The sequence below is a fragment of the Thunnus albacares genome, chromosome 22 (genome assembly GCF_914725855.1).
Source record: "Thunnus albacares chromosome 22, fThuAlb1.1, whole genome shotgun sequence".
Lineage (NCBI taxonomy): Eukaryota > Metazoa > Chordata > Actinopteri > Scombriformes > Scombridae > Thunnus > Thunnus albacares.
In genome coordinates this window covers 7,079,815-7,095,428 of record NC_058127.1, presented here as the reverse complement: position 1 = coordinate 7,095,428, position 15,614 = coordinate 7,079,815, and the positions used below count along the sequence as shown (strand labels likewise).

The following is a 15,614-nucleotide window of genomic DNA, read 5'->3' as shown; positions in this document are numbered from 1 at the left end:
TTTGATTTATGTTGGTTTTCATAGAGTTTTTGCCTTCTGGGGAAGTAAACTAAACTAATGCTCTTATACCAAACAAATCAAATGTGAGTCTGCGTCCTCTCCGCTGCAGACTTGGAGTCTTCATAAGAAAGTAGTCTGAACCAAAACAGGAAATGACCCCAGAGCGCAAGCGTTCAAGGCTATACTGAGACACATGTTGACATTTGACAGACGGAAAGAAAGTCTAGTATAACACAACAGAGAGAAAATAAACCCTTGAAATGGTTTATGTAAAATGTAATTTTATTTAGAAAGCTTTAGGAGGTTGATGCTTGCTTCAATATGTCTTTTTGAGAGACTCAGTGTCCTAAATGTCCACAACGGATGTGACAAAGCTACCATGACCAATAGTAAGCGTGCACACAATCAAGAAGAAACAAACAGCCTTTTCCTTTAATACATGGATAGATTTTGTTCTGTTGAAAGTGTACATCGAAAGTTGACAAATTAGAGAGAAACATGGTGAAATCTTTGGCCGTCAATCAAGAACAGTGGTCTTAGTTGTACTGTGAGTCCACCAACAGCTGATTTAGAGCGTTAACGATCAAAGACAGACAGCCTAAAAACATCCAACATCATCACAATGTGACTGCTGCTACAACCCAGTTTTAGGGAAAGCAACCAGTCAGAATACGGCATTAAATGACACAGAATTCACCGGTAAGCTAACGTGAGGCTAACGCTAAAAAAACACATTTACCTCAGACTCACTTGGCAAATTTAGCAGTTAATTTTGTCTGCTTTTCTGTCTTTTATCAATGCATAGAAATGTAAAAGCTAAAGATAAAGCTTGTGTATGGATGGTACAGTGCAGATGGATAATGGGAGTTGATGACATGTTTCTGCTTGCATCAGTTTATTCTGCAATTTTAACAAAAATTAGCGCTGCCATTCATTGTACAATCTGGCATACCTCAAATTGATATTGAGTGAGGTGATTGTGAGGTGTCTATAAGTGCCTTTAAGGGAGCTGTAGAGTCACATAAAGTTGTCCTGAACCTCCTGAGTTCATCACCTAAATCTCTATAATCTTGCAGAATGACAGGTTGCCAAAACTGTCCAATAAATGACGTAGCTGTAAATCCATTGCTTACAAGCCCTAGTTTGCTTGTAAGTGTGACAAAGTAAACTTTTCCGCTATAGCTCAGCGCAAAGAGTCCAAACTCAAGGTGTGATTGCACCTTAAATGGCTCCCCGTCTAGACAGTGTTTCATTTCTATTGTTTTAAGAAGAAGGTTTTAGTGTCCTGTGGAGTAAATGTTGCTTTAAGAGGCTTTTTTCTTCCCAATAAGAAGGAATTTCTCAGCTTTTAGGTACCAAGAGACTCCATGTTCAGCTTAAAGACTAGTGTTTACTGTTAATGGGCTAAAATCCAATTAATGAATTGATGTAGCTGGAAAACACAGTCGTTGCTGTATGTGAGGAGTAGGGAATTGGTTCAAAGGAAGTTGGGATGTGTGTTTGTGGTGTGTGTGTGTGTGTTTTCTGCTTCTACAGAGCCGCTGTTCTCATGACCTCTCCTCTCATTGAAACACACACACACACAGACACACAAAATTCCCATTAAACACAAATTCCTCAGTATCTGGACTTTCTTTCTTGGTCACTGAACCGCCACTTCAACCACTCCACAGTTTAAAAAATTGTGTGCTGACCCCGACTCATGACATCTCGCCCTTTGACCTTTAAGAGCAGCGGGGGGCTCCAGCAGAGGTCAGTTAAGTCAGTTGTCTCGCTCGCTGTGTATCAAGACAAAAAAATCCTCAGATGCCATTTGACAAACGCCGAGAATGAGAAATCGCATGCGTGAGTGTGTAAGAGAGAGAGAAAAAAAGAGATTTTCTCATAATTTTCAGCTACTTTTAAGTCCAATTTCCTCTAATGTTTTGTTTTTCAGCCCCTAACTTTGCTTCCCACACACACACACACACACACACACACACCATGTCGCTCTAAAGACCTCCTTCCTGTGTGCCACTGGAAAACCGTATTCCTACATTCCCGAAATGAAGACGAGGAATTCCTCCCCCCCTTTTTTTTCTTCCTTGAAGGAAGAAATTTTTTCTAACGCAGACGTTAAATGAGAGTTTAGTAGATAGATGACGAGTTAATGTGATATTTATGAGGCCGGATTTAGAAAACGGAGCTTCCAACTAAATGTTCCCTTTTTCGGTAAGAAGATAGAGAAGCCGGAGCGAACAACAAACGGGTTCTGCTGTAATAACACAAATGACGAAAAAAATCCAATCCTAACTTGTATGTCATGTAGTTCAATCCATTTGTCTAGATACCTCAGACACAATGCTGAGGTGCGAGACGGCCAAAAACATCAAATCACGAAAAGGCTGAGAGTTACATCTTTTCCCCCGTGTGTTTACTCTCATAAAAAAAAGCACACGTTCGCTCTATTTGATGTCAATATAAGCTCTTAGATTCCTTAGAGAGAGGCTCAAGTGCATGTTATGATCTGGCTCGAGTGGCCACAACAAAAAAGGAGATACACCATGGTACCAGGGTAACTAAAGAAACAAATAAAGCCGAATTAAATCAAATTAAAGACTAAATATTTACAGTACAGGGCGTGGATGTCGGTGATGTCAGCGGCGTGAGGTGTAGAAACTAAAACAACTAACACAACAAAGCAGAACAGGTGCCTGTAAGGAGAAGCAGGGAGAGTGAACGAGCTGCAGCGGTGGATGAAATAACGCAGGAACACGAGGCTCAGGTGGTCCGAGTTACTCCAATCAATCACCTGCAGGGCGAGAAGAGACACGGGTTAGTAACAGATCAATACCCCAGATGACCTCAGGAGGACATCACAGCCTCTCTCTATCTTACCAGTGATGGAAAATGTATTTCTGATTCTAGCCGTCCCTAACGAACACCAGTTCCCACAAGCCCGACACTGTTGTGGGTTAAACGTTGCCAACTTAACAGACCAAAGATGGTCGAGTGGCAGCAGCAGTGATGTAATTTCTCTTGTCCAGACATGACTGAAGAAACAACACACACTTTCTTAGCTTTTTAAAAGATGATCCCAAAATCATACAAAGAGGTTACAGATTTAAAAAAAAGGAGCTTTAGTTTGTTTTTTTTTATTGCAAACAATTAACAAATACAAAAAGTCTGATGAAAGAAACCCACAATGGGAGATTTCTCTGCAGCTGCCCTGAAAGTTACATCAGCACACAGTTTCTCTATACAACCACTAACAGAACTGTAGTGTGATAATACGTACAATAATGTGCTTTCATTTGAAGGTTTTCAAAGTTCATGAATGTGCACTTTTACCTAAAATCTACAGGCTTGTTGTCATTTGTGGAGATGAAACAGATGACAGTATTCATTCACCAACAGAAGAAGAGAGCTGACCTTTGAACCTTCTGAGGCACCATTTCTTGTCGACACTTTCATGCCCCCCGGGAACAGAGCTGTGAGGGTCACTCTGGCCCTAATTTCCAAAGAGATGGCTGTGATACGATGAACATTTCTCTCTAAGCGTTACAAACAATCTGACCGGTCCTTTTGTATTGTCAAAATTTAAGCCAATAGGTCGTCTCAGATTATTTTCATGCCACTCATGTGGGTGCAGAATGAATAGGAAGTCAGGCAACTCAGCCTGATAAGAACTATAAATGTGCATGCCTAATCTTTTTGCTTTTTTTTTAAAGGTTTTTCAAAAAGCAAAAGCATCCTCATACCCAACCCCAGCACCACCCAGTCCTTCCCTAAGCTGTGAGAGAGTGGCATTAAAACATAAAACTTTTATCATAACACAGTACAATTATGTCCAAGGATGCACAAAACAAATAAAAATTTGAATAATGATAAAAATAAACAAAAAAAAAGTAATTAAATATATGTTATTATGGATACCTATACACATAAATGCATGTACTGAGCATATCTTAAGCATTTTGGAGCCAAAAATGTGAGAAACTTTCATAGGAATAAACAGGGTGCCATCTTGAAACATGGTGCCCACTTCCCTTAATTCCTGCATGATCATATTCTTTTTGCTTCTCTATAGACCTTAAACTGAATTAAAATAGACTGGCCTGAATGAATCACTGCAAAACTGAAACTGTCAAAGGCAGTTCAGGGATTTTTATGTTTGCATTTAAGGTTGAAGAACTAAATGTTCTTAATAATTTAGTTGTTGGCAGACCGTTCTGCTGAGCTGAAATATGATCAGAAAAAAAAGAGAGTATAGGGCAGAGTTACAAATGTTTCCACATTACTGAAGTACACTCACAAGTCATTTATTAAAGCACTGGATGTCATTCATCTTTCCAGGTAAGATGAAGCACATTTGGACCTGCCTCGGAGTCCCCAAAGTATGTGTCACAAGCGAATTTTTTCCATTTCCAGCCTTTACTCCCCTTTCTTTCTCACATTGCATGGTTAAAATGACCTTCAGAGCATTTCATGTTGGATTTTAAAAGTTTTAATGCCAGTTGTTGGCTGGCACATGGACACATTGCTGGATCAAAGAGGAAATGCTTGAAATGTAGACAATGTGTCGCTATCTGTTCTCATCCATGCAATGTTCTCATGAGCTCACTTGGCATAATCTGTTATGACTCAAACTGGACAGCTTCTTCCAAAAATCGAAGAACAAAAACAAGCAAGAACTATTAAAAATGTCCCGTCGACATCTTTAATTTGTTTAGTCTGTTTAATCTGTTGACTCTGGATTTAACAGGCTCTGCTTTCTTTGATCTGGTTGGCAATGACAAGGACACTAGATTGATACTTAAAGATGCAATCTGTGCCTTGTTTTGCAATAAAATACAACGTTATGTCATCTGCATAGTTAAGTGCTGTTAGACTTTAAGAGTGAAACATTTGTTGTGGTTTGACTCTGTGTCAGATGTGCTGATATTTAACTGTGTAATCTCTCTGGGTTGCATCTTGTTCCCTTTATGGCAGCAAAGTTGCTCTAAACATGAACCATCACACAAGAAGTTACCGTGAACTTGCTCTTATATCACAATGGTATATTTACTGTGTAATTTCCAGGGCTGTAGTCAACCAAAGAAAATCTTGGTTGACTGAAATCATACATAATCTTCAACTAATCGATTAGTCGTGGGGAGGTTGGCTGTAAAGGGACAGAGTTTATTGTCTTCAGGTTATGCTAACCCATTGTTGCTAACTTTGGAGCTAACCTCCTTCACTTTTCCAGCATTTGGGGAAACAACAGACGTGACTTTTTAGCATTTATTAACTGACACACTGTAGTCTGTACCGTACATTTACTGCCAGACTGACAACTTACTACTAACCTTTTCCTCTGCTCCGTTCACATTCACCGTCACTTTCCTGCCGCTCGCTCTTTCCCACACGCTACGCAAACATACTACGCAATGACGTATTCCTTAACGCTACCAATAGTTTCCCAGGCAACGAAACAGAGGTTGACTCACCTCTGTCTCTGCAGCGCTGCACAGAGACTCCCAAACGTTATTGATTTCCAAATGAACAGATATTTGACGTTATTTTTGGCATTAAAAATATTTTTTTGGGCCTGGTGGGAGTTCTTGTTGTTATACTTATAGGAGAAACACTGATTCAGTAAACACCATGTATGTATAAAGAGAACTGGATACAGGAAGAGCGCCAGGCTTTGAAGCCAATTTGACATGGCGGCCAAACCGTGTAATTACAACATCACGTGATGCACACTGGCCCAAAAAAACTTTTTACCATAGACTTACATTGTGAAAGAGACGCCTGTAAATCAGCGGATAAATTTTTCTGAGCATCACAACCCCCACAAAATGACTTGTCTCACCATAAGAATTAAATCCGTTTGGTCCGATCACATTTCAAAAGCCTAGAAGAGCCGCATGATTGAATTGTTTTATCCCCATTCAAGTTAGACGGAGGGCTAAACCGGAAGTAGCCGACTTGGCCAGTGAAAGTCACTAGTGCGCATGCTCTATGGGCCGCACAATGCGGAAGATCCGAGTACTTTCATACTGGGAAGTCGATTTTTTTTGGCTTCATGCGCCACTGAGCAACTTTCATAAGAATGAGCAGGGCCCCGCCTCTGACGATGTATCCAGTTCTCTTTATACATCCATGGTAAACACTCAGTAAACATTGAGTACAGTTAGACCCAGCAGGCTCCATTAGGTTGGGCGAGTTCAAAGTTGTGAGAATAACGGGGGTGTTTTGAATACACCCCCGTTGTTTTAACAGGTAATTTGTTAGTCTGTCCCTCCCGCCGCAGGAAATAATGGATTAATCCTGAAAAGCTGTTGATGTAGCACTTTTCTCCTTATGAAAATAACACAGAGATTATTCGACCAATGAGAATTTAGTCGGATGAGAGCATATCGACCAACTAATCGACCAGTCGACTGGGAGACTACAGCCCTAGTAATTTCATCACTTTTGCATATATCAAAGATGTTACTTGGTCAATCGAAGACATTTTAATTCAGCTGGACAGCAAGATTACATCAAAAAACACAACGCTGGCATGTTTGTTGTAATTCGATCATAGTTTAATTTCACTTTTGCCCTCTGAAAGAGAATGACTCACCATAAAAAGCCTTTGGACACATACTTTCAGTACTTTCCTCAGAAAGAGTCAACTTCCTAATGTGTATAAAAATAGACACAGTTACAAGCAGGGTACTTACTAGTAATGCTAAAGATATAGCTGAAAGAAAACAGAGTGAAAGAAAGCAGTGAAGAGGAAGATAAATGGAGATCATCGTGGTCACCTTATCAACATCTAAACACCCCCCAAGCAACCAAACAAATATATGTGAGTGTTCTTGTTCTGGTGACCACTATGGGAAAGCACTTCATCAACAACAGCAGTGTGGAGGACATAAACCAGCTGTGTGTGCATGTTTGTGTGTGTGTGTTACTGGTCTGCTCTGTTATCTGTAGGAGGCGGCAGGAAGTTCAGGTCCCGTCTGGGACAAAGTCAAGACCCAGAGAGAGAGAGACAGAAAGGAAGGCGAGAAAGTTTGCAAGAGCTTAGATGTGAGGAAGTAACATAAAACAATATGAAATACATAGAAATGAATGAGAAAAAACAAGTGCAAATGAAGAAAGAAACATTAAAGACACAGTTGACAGAAACAGGGAGGGAGAGGAGATAGCGAATGTTTAAGTTAGACAGATAAAGATGAGACACAAAGATGTAGAAATAGGCAGATTATCAGCTGGTTTTTCCAGACATCAAATAAACGAACATGTCAGCTTTCAGCAAAGCTTTCAACACAAGACAAGATACTAAATGTTCAGCTCCCAAACACAGTAATACCGCTATGAGCGACAGCTAAATGTCGCTGTGAAAGGCCAGCTCTTCTTTTTCTAGATAAAAATCAAGAACATCAATTCTTGTTCATCTTTATCTGCAAAGCAATCTTTTTTTTCTTTTTAATAATACCTCAAGACATTGGAATGAATAAACAATGACACTTCCAGTCACCAGAAAGTTGAGGGTTGACTCACACTTCCAAAAAAAAACTGAAGAGTTGAGACTTTATTAGACTTGATTTGAGGCTTGAAAGCAAACAAGTAATGCTAGTAAGGGAATGTGAAGTCTTGCATTTTAAATGTTTAACCATCAAGCCTATGCATTGAAAGGACTTGGTCTCTGCTATGTAAAACCAATATCTTGATAAATATCTTGGGCAAGACCTATTTGGGGTCGACGTACACCCTAACCCTAACCCTAACCCCTAACCCTAACCCTAACCCCTAACCCTAACCCTAAAAATCGCAAGGTTCTGCCTTGTTGGGGCCGTGTTGTTCAAGGTAAAGCCGTTAAGACAATGAAATATGTACAGTTTGAGCAATAGATTCATGAGTTTGAAGGCTTATCAGACACCAAATAACTGAACAGAGGTTAATAATATTATGAAAAATGATTTTTGGAAAAGTTATTTGGCAACAATGATTTTTTTAACGACACTTCCAGTCACCAGAAAGTTGAGGGTTGACTCACACTTCCAAAAAAAAACTGAAGACTTGAGACTTTACTAGACTTGATTTGAGGCTTGAAAGCAAACAAGTAATGCTAGTAAGGGAATGTAAAGTCAAGTTAATCATCAAGCCTATACATTGAAAGGACTTGGTCTCTGCTATGTAAAACCAATATCTTGATAAATATCTTGGGCAAGACCCAATTGGGGTCTACGCACACCCTAACCCTAACCCCTAACCCCTAACCCTAACCCCTAACCCCTAACCCCTAACCCTAACCCTAACCCTAAAAATCGCAAGGTTCTGCCTTGTTGGGGCCGTGTTGTTCAAGGTAAAGCCGTTAAGACAATGAAATATGTACAGTTTGAGCAATAGATTCATGAGTTTGAAGGCTTATCAGACACCAAATAACTGAACAGAGGTTAATAATATTATGAAAAATGATTTTTGGAAAAGTTATTTGGCAACAATGATTTTTTTAACGACACTTCCAGTCACCAGAAAGTTGAGGGTTGACTCACACTTCCAAAAAAAAACTGAAGACTTGAGACTTTACTAGACTTGATTTGAGGTTTGAAAGCAAACAAGTAATGCTAGTAAGGGAATGTAAAGTCAAGTTAATCATCAAGCCTATACATTGAAAGGACTTGGTCTCTGCTATGTAAAACCAATATCTTGATAAATATCTTGGGCAAGACCCATTTGGGGTCTACATACACCCTAACCCTAACCCCTAATCCTAACCCTAACCCCTAATCCTAACCCTAACCCTAATCCTAACCCTAACCCCTAACCCTAACCCCTAACCCCTAACCCTAACCCTAACCCTAACCCCTAACCCTAACCCCTAACCCCTAACCCTAACCTTAAAAATCTCAAGGTTCTGCCTTGTTGGGGCCGTGTTGTTCAAGGTAAAGCCGTTAAGACAATGAAATATGTACAGTTTGAGCAATAGATTCATGAGTTTGATCTTATCAGACACCAAATAACTGAACAGAGGTTAATAATATTATGAAAAATGATTTTACTGCTCTGGAAAAGTTATTTGGCAACAATGATTTTTATCTTTTGTTGTGACGATCACAAGGGAAACAGTAGGAATACAAGCTTCATCTTTCAAAGTAATCTACCAGAGATGTGCGCTTGCACGTATTTAATTGTCAAAGCAGTGACTTTCCAGTTGTCGTTCCATTGCGTTGCGGCAAAACTTGAGCCAGGTTCAACTATTTTGCCGGACGACCCTGCATTTTCTTTTTTTGCTGGAGCCTTCTGCATCGTCCCCATGGGCTCATTCAATTAAATGAGGCGGCTGTTGTTGTTTTTTTCCCGCAGGGCTAAAGTCAGTCTGAATATCGCCTTGTGACTTGACTTGGACTTGACTTCAAAAGATCTGAGAGAGACTTTTTCTAAGAGACTGATACATTGATTTAGACTTGCACGTAAAACTGCCTAAAAACCGAGATGTTCTCCCAAACTAAACAATAAAATATGTAGTTTTTCACTGCCTTCCAAAACTACCCATTTTAGTGTTTTCCATTACAAAAAACATTCAAATAAATTGTCTCAAGGCTCTCAACACAGTGGGTACAGTATGAGATGACGACTAAGTAGTATACAACTTGAAAGCAGGTTATATACTTTACTTGTGCACCATAATACTGCTGCTAACTCCAACATTGATTGCTGTTTGAGCCGTTTGGCCTCTTTCTCTTTCCTATGACTGAAGGGCTGCAAGTATAGAGTTAATGCACGAACAATATCTGAGGTCTGTTGTCTCTATTTTTGGCTTCACTTCTCCCAGTGGGCAACCCATTAACCCTCCCATTTCCCCTCTCCCTGCCTACCCTCTTTTTCACTCGCCCCCTCTTCCTACAGCGTTTCGTGAGACTAGTAGTGAAGACATTCAAAGCGAGGATTCACTTGATCAGTAGTGCCTTGCCCATGAGTAGCTGTTGAAGGCAGGGAGAGGATTTCTTAATCAGTTCATCTATATAGATTTTGCTACCTTGTTGAAATATTTGAAGTGGGATTTCTGTCTCACAGTCTACTCTTTCTCTAATTTTGCAGTCTCGTATTCATCTCTTTATCAGCAGTATATTTTCCACCATGTTTCTTTTCCCCCCGCACTCCTCATTCTCCTCTTCTCCTTCCTCTTGGCTTGCATCATGTTTTCAAGATAAGCTAATGATTTTTAAAGTGGCCTGATTTATCACCACAAATGTGTTGCTATGCTCTGGAACGCTTTCAAGACAAGCAACTGGGATTTTTTTCCTTGAATGGGACTTGGGAGGCTGATTTGATGAAGTGCAACAAATAGCTGATGGATAAACGGTCTTCTGCTTTAGATGTCAATTTAGATTTGGAAAATTTTCAACGAACACGAAAAATTTGTTCTCTAAAGAAACTTAACAATAAGCAACAAAGTTTGGTTTTCATGGCTTGAAAATGTCTTGACATCTTGCAGAAAATACAGTCCTTTATAATGATATTTTACATTTGGGCTCAGGAAAAAATGAAAAAAACCCTAAACCAATGTTGGTTAATTAAAGATCCAAATATTCTTCTGGGGTTTTTCATTTTGCTAACCCTCATCCCTTATTTTATGAACTTAAAACATTAAAAAATAGAGAGACTATGACATATTAAATATGTTTAAATGCTAAGTGTTGTGGGAGCAAGATTCAGTATTTATTCTGTTGTTCAGTGCTTTCTTTTCTGCAATAAATCACCTGAATTTATGTGTCAGATCAATCTCATCTCCTGGATTATATCATACATGAACATATCTCAGGTTTTAGACCATCTTTTACCTTAAAGTAAACCAATACATCTATCAGATATCTCCTACGTTTATGATATAGTCAGTGCTTTGCTTTTGTGCTTTCCATGTGATAAAGTTGTATGTGTTTCAGTGAAACTGTAAGCGAGGAGCGAGATTAGAGAGAAGTTTAAGAGATCCTCCAGTTGCCATAACAAACAAACAGCAACCACAGTGACTTTGTGTGTTTCTGCTCACCAGCCACTTAGGCTAGCTGCCTCCTGGACACTATCTGATGGAGTGACATAACCCAAAGAAAGTCAACCATCACAAAATGGAAGCAAAAAAAAAAAAAACAGAAACCATGTGTGTGTGTGTGTGTGAACATAACGGTTCTGTTTAAACCTTGAGTGTGTTTTGTTGCTTGTTTTTGGAGGTTAGATGCAGACACGCCTCTGTCTCTCTGTCTCTCCAAGATAAACAGGCTGAGATGGGAGGCAGAAAACAGTCTGAGGATGAGTCACGCTTTACTGATTTATCAACATTATAAACACATCTTTCAGGAAAGAGGAAACGCTTTGAAACAGGTGTTCATCAGTGTGTGTTTCAACTGACATAACAAAAAGTCTTACTCTGATTGTGACGTCTGAGATGTTTCTTCTCAAAACTTGGATTCAAGTTGTGTGGGGTTGTTTCTGGGTGGCGGGGTCGCTCTTTATCCTATTCATTCTTATTTTTCAGTCATTTCTGACTTTTCATCGTCTCTCCTTTGATGTGTGGTCAAATTACAGACCGCATCAGATAAGGAAAAGTTTGTAGACTGACTTGAAGTGGGGCCTGCAAAAAGAAAAGAAAGGCACTGAATGGATATTTCAACACAAGTCAATGTGGAATTGACTGCAGTTAAATACAGTAGGCTATGTGCTGTACAAGAAGAAATGAGACTATGCGTGCTCAGAAGTTCAAAATTGGTCTTGTTTTAATGTTATCACTAAATTCCTCACTATCACAAAAGAAACAGGTTGCACCACCCAAACTATTTCTTACAAAGATAAGATTATTTATGATATTTATGACTAAGCACCAGGTGTTACTGTTTTATCGCTTGACTGCAACTGTCAAAAAGCTTGTAAATATATGACCCGATAAGAGGGACGAGTACAAAAGGTAATATGGGCAACATGTCTGACCTTACACTTAATCAAAATGTTGTTTAATAATGATTTTAACTGTTACTGCACGTATTTTTTTCCAATAGCCAGGTGAAATGATTCCTGGAGTCTTAATGACACTTAGCGAATGAACTGTTGTATGTCAAGTAATAGCTGCTCTAAAACCACAAATTGTCATTTTTACTTTACTGTTTGTAAGTGGATTAAACAAATGAGATATATTGTGCTAATTAGTGAGCTAGAGAGGTGCTGATAATTTTCAAACGTTAGTTAGAGCCAGGCTAGCCGTTTCCGCTGTTTCCAGACGTTATGCTAAGCTAGGCTAATCACATCCCGACTGTAGCTTCATATTTAGTGTACAGACATGAGAGTGGTATCTATCTTTTCATCTAACTCTTGGCAAGAAAGCAAATAAGCATATTTCCTAAAATTTGAAGCTATTCCCATTAAGGCGAGAAAGTATGCTATCAGATGCCAGCTAATATATGCTAATATAAGCTAACATTAGCTAATATATAATGTGTGTTGGTCCGTACATCACATCAAATTTTTTTTATGTAATAATCATGTATGGATAAGATGACTTTAGCAAATATAAGTCTTCAAATGCCTAATATGACCTATTTTTCCATTTAACAGATAACCTCTTGACACAAGAGACTTGCTGTTAGTTTCCCAGCTATTACCAACTGTCACCGTTGGTTTCTTTTAACCACGACTGCTAGCATTTCCTAACCGTAACTAAGTTGTTTTTGTGCCTAAACCTAAGCAAGTCTTAAAGGACCAGTGTGTAGGATTTATTGGCATCTAGCAATGAGGTTGCAGATTGAGCTGAGTGTTCGGTTTGTCCATTCTGGGCTGCTATAGAAACATGGCAGTGCAATATGGCGGGCTCCATGGAAGGGGACCTGCCTCCTATGTAGATATAAAGGCTCATTCTAAGGTAACGAAAACACAATGATTCTTATTTTCAGGTGTTTATACACTTATTAAAACATACTTATAAATATTATATTCCATTTCTGCAAAGGCTGTTCCACTAGATGCCACTAAATTCTACATACTGGACCTTTAATCATAGCCATAGCAGATGAGGAAACAGACATCTGTATCAACAGTTTTGCCAATCAATCAGCCATCAGATAAGAAACACTAACATAGGTTGGTTTTAAAGTCAATGAGAAACAACATATTTTTTCATCTAATTTGAAGGACTTGTTGTCTTTTCACAGCCATTAATCCCCAAGAGCCGTGTATTTCCAACATGGCCGCCAGATGGAGCGTCATGTCACCTGAGATCCCTGTACTGTATGCAGCTGTCGCCGCTGGAATGTGAAAACTTGTTGCATCCCGTTTGGGGCCTCGTCATCGTGCCCCCCCCCCCCCCTCCAGCTCCTCCACCTCCGCACACTGCGGTGCCGGTCAGTCTTGAGAATGAGGGGCCCTCCCTCGGTGACCGCCAAGTGGCTGTTTCATAAAGATAAGTGCCATTCAGAAAAGAAAGAGCTCATGATTAATTCAAAGAGTGCTTATGGCAGAGACTGTCATCACCTGGATATAAGGAGGCTGTATGGATGGTACATAACCTGTGGTTGAACCCTGCTGTAGACCTGCCTCAGTAAGGACCAAACGAACTCTGTAGGAGGCTGAAAAAACCCTCCTCAAATGATGTAAACATTAAACAATTAGAAATTGATGGAAAATCTCAAAAAATATACTTTTGAAAGATTGTAACTTTAGTATCTTGCATATTCTCATGCTAATTTGATTTCTACTTTGGTGATGTAAAGATTTTGAAAGTAAAGACTTGTCAGTTTTGTAGTGTTGTTTATCCAGGGCTGTGGTTCCCAACCTTTTTGTTTTGTGACCCCTTAAAATCAAGCAAAGTCTACTTGCGTCAAAGGGTGCAGATGTCTACAAGTCAGTCAACAAAAAACTAAAATGAATTGTTTGATGCCAGAGGAGATGATTGTAAGAAAATATTTATTGATATATTTTCAAAGTGCTTGACATTAAAAGCAAACAGTCAAACAAGCATGATAGTAACAACAAGATAGAAAAACAAAATAGAAAATAGAATAGAGTTTACAAAACAGAAATAATATCAGAAAAAACAACTAAATCTGTTACAAAACAGCAAACATCTGTATCCGATGTTACACACAACAGGCAAACAGAATAACGTCTAAGAAAAATGAATGTAATTTGGTGTGGCATTTTTTTTATATTGACCTTTCCCTTATACAGATATTTATCTTGTGACCCATGGGGGGGTCCAGACCTACACTAGCCCCTAAGGACAAAAAGGCAAAAAAAAAAAAAAGAAGCACAAACATTAACAAAAATGCGCTTCAAATCCAAAAAATGCTACAAATACACAAACAGAAAGTAACATAAACATGAAATGTAAAGCAAACAATATCAACTGAGCTTTTAAAATATATTTCTACCAGAGTTTTCAGTCACACCTCATGGCCTTCATCAGCAATTGATTCCATACTTAGGTCACATGACTCCATGACAACTGAGAAAATTAATGGATTCAGTTTCCTCAAATATTCGCTTTTATCTTCATGTGCTATCGATCATTTTGTCATTTTTGTCTATTAAACTATGAATCAGTTAAAAGTAAATTAGTGTTTCAGATAACGCAACGTGTATTTAAATGTGTGCTGCAGAGTCAGAGGGTTCGTCTGGCAGGTCAGGACTTCACATCTGGGCCTATTTGTCTTTTTTTTGACATCATGTTGGTAGAGTCAGTTCAGAGAGACTGACTGAAGAGAGAGAGAGTAGTGGTACTCAACATCATTATCTAAACAATCTGGAAAGTTGTCCTTGGCCTCATTTTTGGTAACATAAAACACACAGCAGTGATATATTTAACCAAACTACAAACCAGGAACTTAAAAAAAGGTTTTGAAAAGGAAGGAAATAGTGGGGCGGAATAGTTAAAGCATGCATTTACCTTAATTTTGAGTTTGACATTTGGAGAAAAGGTTGCACATGTTAATCAGAGCAGCCGAGTAAACCTCAGAGGAGAGGGTGAGGCTGACAAAAAAAGGGTAAAATGATGAGTCAGATAATCAACTTTAATCCATTAGTCCCCAACAAAGCCTAAAACAATGACGTTTACCCTGCAGAAAAGTGCAGTTTGTTCTGCCACATTGCACAACACCTCGTAACTTTTATTACCCATTATGCTGAAGAAAGGAGACTGGAGTGAGAGTGGAGGAAGTAAAAAATCTGCTTTATGTTGGCCTCAATTGAGTTCAAGAGAGGGAACTCTGTTTGGTTTATTTTTTCCAGACACACACCCCAAGACAGTTTTCTGTAGAAGACCAACCAGAAAGGCTGGTTGTTGTTTCTGTATCGTGCTGCCATCTAGCTTTCAGAGGAGCATTGTACTGAGTAATATAAAAGGGAATATGTAGAGTGTGGAGGCAAATAGAGGCAAAGAGACATTCAAAATGCAAAGTGAGGGTCAGTTTACACATCTGAACATTAAAAAAAAAAGATGTTTCTGTCACCAAAGGTTTTTTCAAAGGAAAATAAAGAATATCTTAGGAATAGATGAAAGGATTTCTCAATGTAAAAAGCCAAAATTATAACACTCAAATAAAGATATATACATAACTGTATGCATAATATAATTGTACTTCAATGATGTTTGGAATACAAAGGGTTTTTATTTA

General features: G+C 38.9%; 1 long non-coding RNA gene across 1 annotated transcript; it reads right to left on the bottom strand.

Moving 5' to 3' along the window:
- Positions 1-43: 43 nt before the first annotated feature.
- Positions 44-14,011, bottom strand: LOC122974047. Its single transcript, XR_006400226.1, has 3 exons — positions 13,215-14,011; positions 11,383-11,587; positions 44-2,791 (listed from the first exon to the last, which is right to left on the bottom strand). It is a non-coding gene; the product is annotated as an uncharacterized LOC122974047 (long non-coding RNA).
- Between the last annotated feature and the right edge of the window lie 1,603 nt (positions 14,012-15,614).